At 43.8% G+C, this 11,380-nt stretch overlaps 1 non-coding gene across 1 annotated transcript; it reads right to left on the reverse strand.

The window, feature by feature from the left end:
• Window positions 1-547: 547 nt before the first annotated feature.
• On the reverse strand, window positions 548-641 carry trnai-uau (transfer RNA isoleucine (anticodon UAU)). The gene is made up of 2 exons: window positions 604-641; window positions 548-583 (listed from the first exon to the last, which is right to left on the reverse strand). It is a non-coding gene; the product is annotated as a tRNA-Ile (tRNA).
• Between the last annotated feature and the right edge of the window lie 10,739 nt (window positions 642-11,380).

Raw genomic sequence — 11,380 nt, forward strand, 5'->3', positions numbered from 1 at the left:
CTTGGCTTTTCTTTGGCTCTCTTTCCTTTCTTCCCTTCCTCCTGCAAGCTGCCAGTTTTTAAACATTGTTTTAAATGTTGGTCTGGGCGAGGGCATTCCACATTCTCAGAACCATCTCTACCGTTTCATTGCTTGATTTCTTTGTTTATTAATTATGAAACTCCTTGAGCTACAATGGTAGCGCTTGTGACAATACATTAAAAGGCGGCTAATGGAAACCGTTGTGATCATAGTTTCGTTTTGTACAGAATTGAACCTCTATCACTTAAGAGGGAATGTTATATTTACAATAAACTATATCTTCTTATAAATGTTGGTTCATTCGCTCCCTCGTGCCAGATGAAGAATTGTTTGATCACCTAATTTATTTCATGTGGGCAACAGGCACGGGTATTCATTCAGATATAACCTACAGATTCACATTGAGATAACTGCAACGAGAGAGAGAAAGCACCGTGGTACATGGCGGAATAGACAAGAGAAATGGATAAATAGAAAACGGCCTCAGACTCTGAAAAGTACAAACATCACATGCAAAAGCCTCGGCTGCTCCAGGTGAGGCTCGAACTCACAACCTCGGCATTTCCCAAACCTGCACTGTCATATAAGTACCGTGCGCTAACCGATTGCGCCACTAGAGCTGCATGTCCTGTGGTCTTTGTGCTCCCATAATACAGCTGCCTGTCCTACCTGTCTTACAAGGAAGAAGACAAAGAATCATCGAATCATTCAACACAGAAGGAAGCTTTTCATCCCATCGTGTCTCTGCCGGCTCTCTGCAAGAAGCCTTCAGTTATTGAGACTCCATAGATTCTCGCCGTAGACGTGTTTTATTTTTTGTGTAATGTATTGTTAATTGTAATGAATTTCGATGTCCATGCGGGAAATTTATAATATATATTTGTGCATCTATCTGTGAGTTGTAAATTAAATTGTGTGGAACATTGATAATCAAATTATTTGTGTTCATATATGTGTTATTATGAATTTATCTCTAAGTATCTCGGTGCTATAATTATGTACGTTTATTTGCGAGGTGTTTACAAGATGCAAAGATGTACACAGAAAATACATTTATATTAAACTCAGATGCTCCACAATACTATTATAAATAACTATGTTGCATTCAAATACATAAACACTAAAACAGATATACAAAATATATTTATAACCCACAGAACAAATTGCAACTTAACACAGAGGCACCAAAATATATTTAGAGCTATCACTGATCGAAGAACATTTTACTCTCTACGGTCCTCAGCAAAGTCTGCTGTGCCTTTGTTTCGTGTGCTTGTGCTCGGTGTAAGGGAAGGTTTTGCCTAGCCGTGGTATATCTTTTCCCAAGGTAGGGCCGAAATGCGCTGTCTGAGGCCACGTTTACTGCTATAGTTGATATTTAATAATCGTTTGGAATTGTGTATAATGCATAATTACAACATCTACAGATGTTTCATCCTGGTACACAAATCCACTGCCAAATTAGTTCAACCCCTCACCCGCCCCAGTTGTTAAACTTCCCGCGTGGAAATTGCTCCTAACTCGATTGATGTACAACTCGACCTGCTGCAACAGGTCTCTCCTGCGCCAGAACTGGTCCAAATGCCCCGGATTCTGTAGCCCAACCTCGTGCATCTTTATCCAGACATACGTTGCTTTTTCCAACCTCAATAGCGCGAGGCACTGGGAATAATCCATAGAATACCTTTGTGGTCCTGCTCATTAATTTCCTCAATTGCACCTGAAACTCAAACTGAAGAAACTCATACCCTTCTTTCCTTATGTCAGTGGTTAGCACATAGATCACGGCTTAAGCAGCTCCCATTCGCCATTCAAAATTTTCTGCACCCATTCAGTGATGTTCTTTATCTGGCAGAAGGGGGGATACACACCACGCATGACTCACATTTGCCGTTGCAGAATGGTACTGACTTTGGAATCCCAATGACGTCAACTTATGTTTCTTTTTAGTTTCAAAAGCAAAGCACTGCGAATACTGTAAATCTGAAATGAAATCAGAAAATGTTGGATATACTCAGCCAGTCAGGCAGCATCTCTGGAAAGATTTCTGATGACGGGTTGTCATTAAATGTCATTGACATGGAGCGTCAACAATGCAATCCAGATACGGTCCGATATTGTAATCCCAAGCGCCAGTTTGTGGGTATTGAAACCAATCCGGATACCACGCATTAATCTGGTAGCTAAATTGTTGTTGTTGTTCTGGTAAAGTCGCAACAGCAGAGGACTGCAATGAAATATCCAAGTCTTTAAGATAAATCATATGTTTTACAATTAATAAAACGAGCCAGTCCCAAATGACATTCAATCTTCAAAACGGTTCACTTCCGCCATTTAATTTCCGCCATATCTGCCGGGGAATAACACAGGTTTTGGCTGTTTTTTTTATTTCGGTTCATTGCTGTTGCGACTAGTTTACTTTGAACATTCTCCCTTTAAATATTCTCACAGAGGCCGCCGAACTGGTTCACGAGTTCTTGACATCAACGTTTACTCACCCCTGTGACCGCCACCTAGTGGTTAGGATGCAGCGCTCTCTCCTCGTCGGTACAGGTTCGATGCCCATTCCGGGATTTATTAAATTAAAATGAAGCTTATTCAATTAATTTCATAACATTCAGTGAAAGATTAATAATTATTGCAATCGCCCTTGATAACTTGTCACGTTTGTTTCAGAATAAGGGAAATACATGGCAACAGAGAGCCTTCCAAACTTCCAACAATTGCGGTCTCTAAGGGCACGTATGATGTCAGCACACACCCGTCGAGGCCTCTCAAGTGCGCTTCTCAGAGCGCGATGTGCGTGCGCTGAAAGCCGGCACTGGGACAGTCAAAATGGCTTTTGACAGATCCAACGCATCCCTGAGAGAAGGGTTATTGCGGTCGGAGATTTGCGCTATTTTTCCAACTCTTGCCTGGAAGATCTCCATCAAAATCTTACGCCTGGTAAAGGTGACAGAGAGATAGATAGGCAGGGGGACACAGTTATATGCATGTCACAGAAAGAGAGAGACAGACAGGTGGTTTTCATGGAGAGGAGACAGTCCGGAGAGACAGAAAGCGAGGCAGACAGATTTTGAAAGAGAGAGAGAGTGAATGACAGCCTAGGGGGAGTGGAGACAGGGTGAGTTTATTATGGTGGGGGATAGAGAGAGCGACAATACTGAGGTGAGGGGGCGGCAAGACCGACCGACAGGGTGAGAAAAGGATGGAGAAAAACTGGGTGGCTGGGAGATATGATGCGTGACAAAGAGAGAGATAGACGTAGAAGGCAGAAGGGAGGAGGCAGGCGGCGGAGAATAATGTAAGGGGGACAGACAGGGGAGGCAGAAAGGGGAGACTGACGGAAGGCAAATAGAGAGCGACAGACAGGGGCAGACGGGTTTGCATGGTGGAAGGGGACAGTAATTGACAGACAGGGGAGGCAGACGGGGGTTGGCCAGAAAGATAACACACTGGGCTCAGATAGAGTTAAAGAGAGAGAGACAGAAGGTGGTGTGAGGCAGTGAGAGTGAGAGAGAGAGGGTGAGACAGACGTGTAAGAGACAGATAAATAGAGAGTTTGGTGAAACAATCGAGGCAAACAGGGCAAAACGGCGAGAGATACAGATGGGGCAGACAGCAACGGCAGTCAGATGAGGAGACATACAGAGAGAGAGAGGCATACAGGAGAGACATGACCAGAAAGACATACGAGGAGGCAGAATGAGAGAGACATACGGCGGATCAGAGGGAGAGACAGACACGGGTAGGTGGCTGGGGAGAGAGATAGAGTGATGGAGACAGGCGGTGGAAAAAGACAGATGGCAAGACAGAGAGAGGCAGGTGGGGGAGAATGAAGGAGGCGATAGACCGAGAAAACACAGAGAGAGAAAGAGAGAAACCATACGGTAGCAGCGTGGGAATGTTACTATCTACTAATCCAGAGGCCTGGGATGAAGATCGCCGAGAGGTAAGTTCAAATCCTGCCACGGCAGCTGAAGAATTTAAATTGAGTTAATTACATGAATCTTGATTTGAAGAGCTAGTATCAGAAATGACCATGATAGTACTGGATTGTCGTAATAATCCATCTTGTTCAATAAAGTCCTTTTGGGGATGAAATATGCCGTCCTTTCTTGGTCTGGGCTATACGTAATTCCAGACGCAGAGCAATGTGGTTGACACTTCAATGCCCTCGACAATGGCCCAGCGAAACACTCAGTTGAATCAAACTGCAGCGACAAAGTCGGCACTGCGGGAGTCTCTTCACCACACGGACTGCAGCGGTTACAAATAGTCGGCTCAACACCACCTTCTCCGGGGCAGTTTCAGAAGGGCAATAAAGGAAGGAAGGCCTTGGTAGCGACGCCCACATTTCTGATTTTTTTTTTTTTAAAACCTTTGAGACAGGGAAATAGGTCGACAGAGAGAGATATGGAGACAGAGGCAGACGGCGGGGTAATCGCTGGGTCAAACAGAGTGAGAGTGATGAAGAGACAGCAGGGAGATAGACGTGGGGAGAAAGAGGGAGAGAACCAGAAGGCGGAGTGAGATAGGCAGATCGGCGAGGTAAAGAGAGATAAACATTTGGCGGTGACAGAGAGAATGAGAGATGGGGAGACAGCTGTGGTTAGACAGAAGTGAGTAGACGTACAGAGGGTTAGAGTGGGACAGACGTGGGAGAGAAATGGGCAGAAAACAGACCCGGAAAGACAAGGAGAAAACGACGTGGTAGACAAAAAAAACGAGCTGGGGGAGCGAGGGACAGCGTGTGAGAGCAACAAATTGGGTGTGGTGGGATAGAGATTGACTGGAAGAATGGTGCATTGCGAGAGGCTGCGGTAGATAGATGATATGTTACAAAGACAAAGGCTGAGACGGTGCTCGACGGGAGCAGGCAAACTGGTGAGCCAGAGGGGCAACAGAGAGAGTGAGAGAAAGACATACGAGAGATAGGAAGGAGATAGATAGGGGCGGGGGACAGAGAGAGAGAGAGAGTGACCTACAGGAGGTGATAGAGAGAGAGCGACAGACCGTGTGGTGGAGATAACCGACTGGAAATGTAAAAGAAGGGAACAGAGTGGGTGAGGCTGATGGTGGTAGACAGAAGGGAGGATGTAGAAGGGGAGAGAGATATAGCAGAGGGAAACGGGCAAGACAGAAATAGAACAGACGAATCAGACAGACACAGAAAAGTTAAGGAGGGAGAGAGCAAGACTGGGGAGTCAGAGAGGGTGACAAACGGGGGAGTTAAACAGGAGGGAGACAGGGAGGTAACGACAGAGACAGACAGTGAGAGAGAAAGGTCGACAGACGGCGGGGCCAGACGGACGGAGAACTGCAAGGGACAGACTCGAGAGACAGACGGGAGAGGGAAGGAGGGGAAGAGACTGATGGGCACAGACGGGGAGACAGAAATAGAGATAACAGCAGAGGAAATAAAAATACCGTCGTAGTCAGACGGAGAGACAGGCGGGAGGGCCACAGAGAAAGACAGACGGGGGTTACACAAGTGGCGAGAAAGACGGAGGAGTGATAGGTTGGGCAAGAGAGTGTTGGAAACAGATGGGGAGACAGAAAGAAAGACAGACATGAGGAGACAGAGCACGAAAAACAAACGGCGAGGCACTTTCCAGTTCCGCTCTCTCGTCCAATTTTAGTGAACAAAAATGTAATTGGCACTTTAAATAGTGTCGTGGAACATAATGTTGCAAAGAGACGACAATTAAGTGTTTGTGACAATAACTATGCAGATATAGGTCCCAGTGAGGAAGTGTAAATTATTTCATATTGAACCTAAGAAAGATGGATCAGAGTATATTATACTTAGAAACTGTGTCTGACAATGATATTTAGGGGTGCAAGTACTGCAATATCTCCTAATCCCCCTGTTTTTGCTGGTCATCATTCTCGTATTTTGAACACCAAATGCCCCTGTTTCTGAAACTCCTAATTTCCATGTATCCGAGCTCTGAATTCCCCATTTTTCAAGAGCTCCTAATTCATCTTTTTCAGGAGATCCTTATCCCACTGTTTCAAGAGCTCCTAATTCCTCTGTTCCAGGCGCTCCTTATCCCTCTGTTTCAGGAGCTCCTAATTCCTCATTTCAGGAGCTCCTTATCCCTCTGTTTCAGGAGCTCCTAATTCCTCTGTTTCAGGAGCTCCTTATCCCTATGTTTCAGGACCTCTTGATTCCCCTATTTCAAGAGCTCCTTCTCCCACTGTTTCTGGAGCTCCAAATTCAGCTGTTTTTGGAGCTCCTTATCCCTCTGTTTCAGGAGATCCTTATCCCTATGTTTCTGGAGCTCCGAATTCTCCATTTTCTTGCACTCCTCATTTCTCTATTTCAGCAGCTTCTAATTCTCCAGTTTCAGGTGCTCCTCATTTCCCTGCGTCAGGAACTCCAGATTAACCTCTTTCTGGCGCTCCAATTACACTGTTTCTGCAGCTCCTACTTCTAATGTTTCAGTAGCATCTTTGTCCCATGTTTTGGAGTAAGCAATGCCCCTGTCACTGGAGCTCATACTTCCCCTGTATCAGGTGAACCTCGTTCACCTCTTTCTTCAACTGCTAACTCTCCTTTTCTGCTGCTCATAATTCCCCTGGTTAATAAGGTAAAGTGCTGGAGCTCATAATTTTCCTCTTCCTAATTACCCTATTTCTGGCGCTCCTACTTTCCCTGATTATGATGACCCTCCTAACGTCGCAGTATTTGGAGTTAAGAATTCCATTGTAACTGTAGCTCTCTCGTAATGTCCCTGTTTATTTAGCTCTCTAATAATTTTCAGGTTTCTGTTACGGTCTCCTAATTCACCCATACCTGGAGGTACTAATTCCCCTGTTTCTGTTGATCCTAATTCTCCGTTTTTCTGGAGATCCTAATTCAACTGTTTCTTGATCCAATTTCCCGTCATTCGAGGGCACTCAATTCCGTTGTTTCTGCAGATCAACCAATGCTGATGTTTCAGAGCTCCTAATTTCTTTGTTTCCAGAGCTCCTACTTCCCCTGTTTCCGGAGCTGCTAGTTCCCCTGTTTCTGCTGCCCCATCCCAATTCATTCTTTTTATGAATAACCAAACTCCTCTATTTCAGCAGCTCCGACTTCTGCTGTATCTGGTGCATTTACTTCCACGTGTGTACGCCACCTGAAGTAATGAAAGCCGTTTGCTTTAAGAAGCTGATGGCACATTTTCAACATTGTCGATCTGCTTGCATAGGCAGGACAAGCGGTGAAGTGGACATTCTTGCACAATATTTCTGTTTGGATGCAAAAAGCAGGAAATTGAATGCCTAGCGTTGCTTCAAACCTGAGCGGAGGTGGCCCAGAGTTTAAGGCGAATACCTGCTAATCCATTGTGATCTGCATGCGTGGCTGCGAATCGCATACTCGTCCTTATTGTGTAAAGCGTTTGAAGCCTCTTGTTGTTTTGTCAATCACGTAAATACCTTTTACTTTCAAGGATGCTGTACTTTGGTCATGTCATGTCTCAAATTAAGATAGGGCCTGTAATTCCGGCCTGACTGCGTCTGTACGGAGTACGTACGCAACTGGCAAGCACCCACAAAAGCCCTTCTTTGACGTGCGAGGCGCATGCACTGAATACCAGGTTTTCCAATGTCAAATTCTTGCTTGACAGACCCAACGCTTCTTCAGGAGAAGGACATTCGCGTGTGTATGCGCTATTCGCCCATCAATTGCCCAGCGAATGTCCTTAAATTGCTTGTGCCTGGGAAAAGCAGGTGCATGGCCTACTTTTATCAGCATAAGAGTTTTTAAACATGTAAAAAATATAAAAACATATAGAAAGAAAATGTAATAACATTTTTATGTTTAAAAACTCTGTCCACTAAGGAAGGTTTATTTAAACCCAAAATATCAAACTTTAAAAAAAAATCCGAATAATTTATTTTTTCTAACACATTTGTTAACTTTAATTTAAATTAATATTACATACGTGAGGTGTTTTTTTTTACTTTTTAGGTGTGTTTGGGTGATGGGGGTGTTTTCATTCGTAATACTGAGAATCCCGACTTCCGGAGATGCTATTATTACGAATGATAATACTGTACATTCATTGGCTGTCCAGAGCCAGGTGAATTCAGCTGCTCCCTCCGCAGCTCCAAGACGTGAATGCACTGCGAAGCGCGGGAAGAGAAGGCCTCAGATGCGGAGGGTGCAAGAGCAAAAGGTAGGTGTGGAACGTTATCACTATTTGCAGCCGAGAGCCTGGGGGAAGCCTAGCACAATGACTTCAGGCCCAATATATTCATCAAAGATAAAATTTACGTTCTTATGTTGTTATTCGCAGGACTATGGAGAGGGGGACTAATTTATTCGCTCTCCTAGAGACACAGCACAGCCACGTTGGGCCGAATAGCTTTCTTCACTACCGTCAGAATAAGCCATTTTAATATAGAATGAGTTACGCACTTTACTGTCGGCTGCTCGTTGGTCTCCGGCCGTGAATCTCTCTTTGTGATTTTCACAGTGGAAATGCTAGAGGTCATGGATCATTTTGTGTCTGTCTCAACCGATATGCTGTCAGTCCAGGATCAATCTGTGTCTGTTTTCAAAGAGATTTGCTCTCAGTCCCGGGTCATTCTGAACCTGTTTAAAAATAAAGAACTCTCAGTCCAAGAACATTCTATATCTGCTTCACAGGGATTTGCTTTCAGTCCCGCAAATTTCTGTGTCTGTTTAAAAGGGATATGCTATCAGTCCCGGATCATTATGTGTCTGTTTAAAAGGGATGTGCTGTCTATTCCGGATTTCAAATTTCAAATTTCAAAAACTGTCTTTGGATGGTCTAGGAATTCAAGCTTGTTTGAGAGTTTGTGTAAGAGAGAGAGGGAGAGAGTGCAAACGTGTTGTGCGATGGTGCTTGGCATTTCATATCATGTATGAAAAAAGGCATTACATGGAATTTGAAGCCATGCCGATTTGCTTGAACACTCCTTCGCGGAATATCTTACAGGAGAAGAATCTGCTGTGGGTTCTTGCAATTCCACATCTGAAAAAATGCAAAAAAACACAAGTTAGAAACATACGGATTCCAGCGAGGGCTTGCGTGTGGGGTTTGTGACATGATGACCTTAACCACCTTATTTTCAAATTCAAATCAAATCAAAACAGGACAAGACAAGACTTGACTGACTGACAGACTTTGTTTATATATATATATTTATATATATATACCTGTGTGTGTGTGAGTGTATACTTATATACAATGTATAACTCCCCGCTTTTTAACTTTCACAATAAATGTGCTTTTTCTGATCTACCTGCACTGGACTCTATTGCTTTTGTCCACTTTCGCAGCACAAGCAGCTGCTGTCGGATCCTGACATTGCACATCTGAAAAACAGCAGAGAGACACACGTCACTTTAAAAGATGGTCGTTGCCTCCCACATCTTCCCTCGTGGCTTGTCTTCCACCATGGGCTGACGGTGCCTGTTGGTATTTACTGGGTGCACACCCTTATCTCCAATGGTAAACATCTAGACACACACAGCCTTCGTTCGATCTAAAAATAAATACATTATTAATTGATTATCTATTTATTGAAATCAAATCAATTTCAATTTTTGTTAACTAAAATTCTTATCAATACATTTCTTAAAAAATTAAGTAGATAAATGTTATTAAATTGGTTTTTTTCTGGAGGGTTTTACTTCCCTCCGTCCTTCCTGCCTGTCTATCACCTTGGGCTTCAATCACCTTCCTAACCCCACGTGTTTCGGAGCCCCACACTCACTCACGCACAGCACATTTGCGCTCAGAGATGATAGAAATCCCACTTTATTCTTTTAAAAGAGAACTGCTGTCAGTAAAGGGTCATTCTACACCTGTGTAAAAGGGATGTGCTTGCAGTCCCTGATCATTCTGTGTCTGTTTAAACGGGATGGTTGCAAGTTTCAGTTCACAATCTTTCTCTTAAAGACAGATTTTCTCATAGTCCCGGATCACCATGTATATTTTGAAATGGAGTCTGATTTCAGCTGTGATGAACGAATTGTTAAGCGGTTGTGTTCCAAGTTCGAAGCCCAGCTAAAGTGCGCACACAGATCGCAACGCTTCTGTTCATTTACTTGAAATATGCTCATCTTTTCCAAAACCCACTACTTTGTACTGCTATTGCCCCGAATTTGCTCCTAATATAAAAAACAACAATTTTTTTCCTCGTGGCAACATTAGTTGCGCTATGTTCATTTGGGACTAATTAGATAGGTCTCTGAGAGACAGCACATGCAGGATGGGCCGAATAGTGAACTACCGTCAGAGTCTGAGACCTACGCTTCTCGCTGTCGGCGGCTTGTTGGTCTTGGGGTAGGATTGTTTTGGGATTTTCAAATTGGAATGCGAGAGATCCCGGTTTCAAAGCACGAACGAACTCCGCCAGCTTTTACTCAAAGATCCGCTTCTCACAGCCAGTCGAAATGTGAGAAAAATTAAGAATGAAAAAGTGTGATTTTGCGAAGTTGTTCCCACTGCGTTAAAATCGCAGAGTTTCACAGGAAGAAGGTGAAAGTTAATAACTGAGTAAAATTAAACTCTCTCGGATATACTCGGCTCCGTGTATCATTGGACAACCTAAACCAGTATTTAATTTCGGTCAATACTTGATTAAGGAAATCTTCCTTTCTGCACGCATGAGCTCATCTCAATTGGGATACGCATACATTCAGGGTCAATCTTAACTTCAACGTGATACACACTCTGCCCTGAATATGAGTGCGTCCTGTTTATCGAGCGCTGAAATGTTGTGAGAAATGGCTTTTGAATTAGACCCTTGGCTGCCGAATTCAAACTTACAAGAAATCAATCCGGAGTGATCAAGCTGCCTGGTCTGATTAAAAGGCGTTGACAACCTATATTTTAGGAATTTTATAGACTTCTGTCCTCAACATTAGCTTCAAAGTATCGGATCATAAGCACCGCTCCCATTGTCTGGTAATGGTTCTGCTGTTCCCACTAACACCTCCTCTGGACCATCCTTTGTTACGTTATTGCCCGATTACCACTCACTTTGGCGTTTACCATTGTGCCATTTATTAATTAATCACTGCTGCGTTTCAATGTACACAGGCGCTCGCTTTTGTCCTATTCTCGCAGCCTATATTTTCCAGGCTCTTTTTTTGTTGAAAAAAATCAGTAATCTTTAACTTTTCCCTAAAAGATCGGCATGATTATCCGACTGAACGTGAAAACGTGTAAATTGGATTTGTCGGGTTGGTTTTAATTCCCTCCCTCCTTCCTGCCTTCTATCACCTGGGGCATCAACAACCGTCCCAGCCCCACGTGGTCCTGAGCCCCACGCTCATTCACGCACAACCCAATTGTCTTCAGGAATTATAGAAGTCTCACTTTATTCTTCT

The sequence above is a fragment of the Pristiophorus japonicus genome, chromosome 33, assembly GCF_044704955.1.
Source record: "Pristiophorus japonicus isolate sPriJap1 chromosome 33, sPriJap1.hap1, whole genome shotgun sequence".
Taxonomy (NCBI): domain Eukaryota; kingdom Metazoa; phylum Chordata; class Chondrichthyes; family Pristiophoridae; genus Pristiophorus; species Pristiophorus japonicus.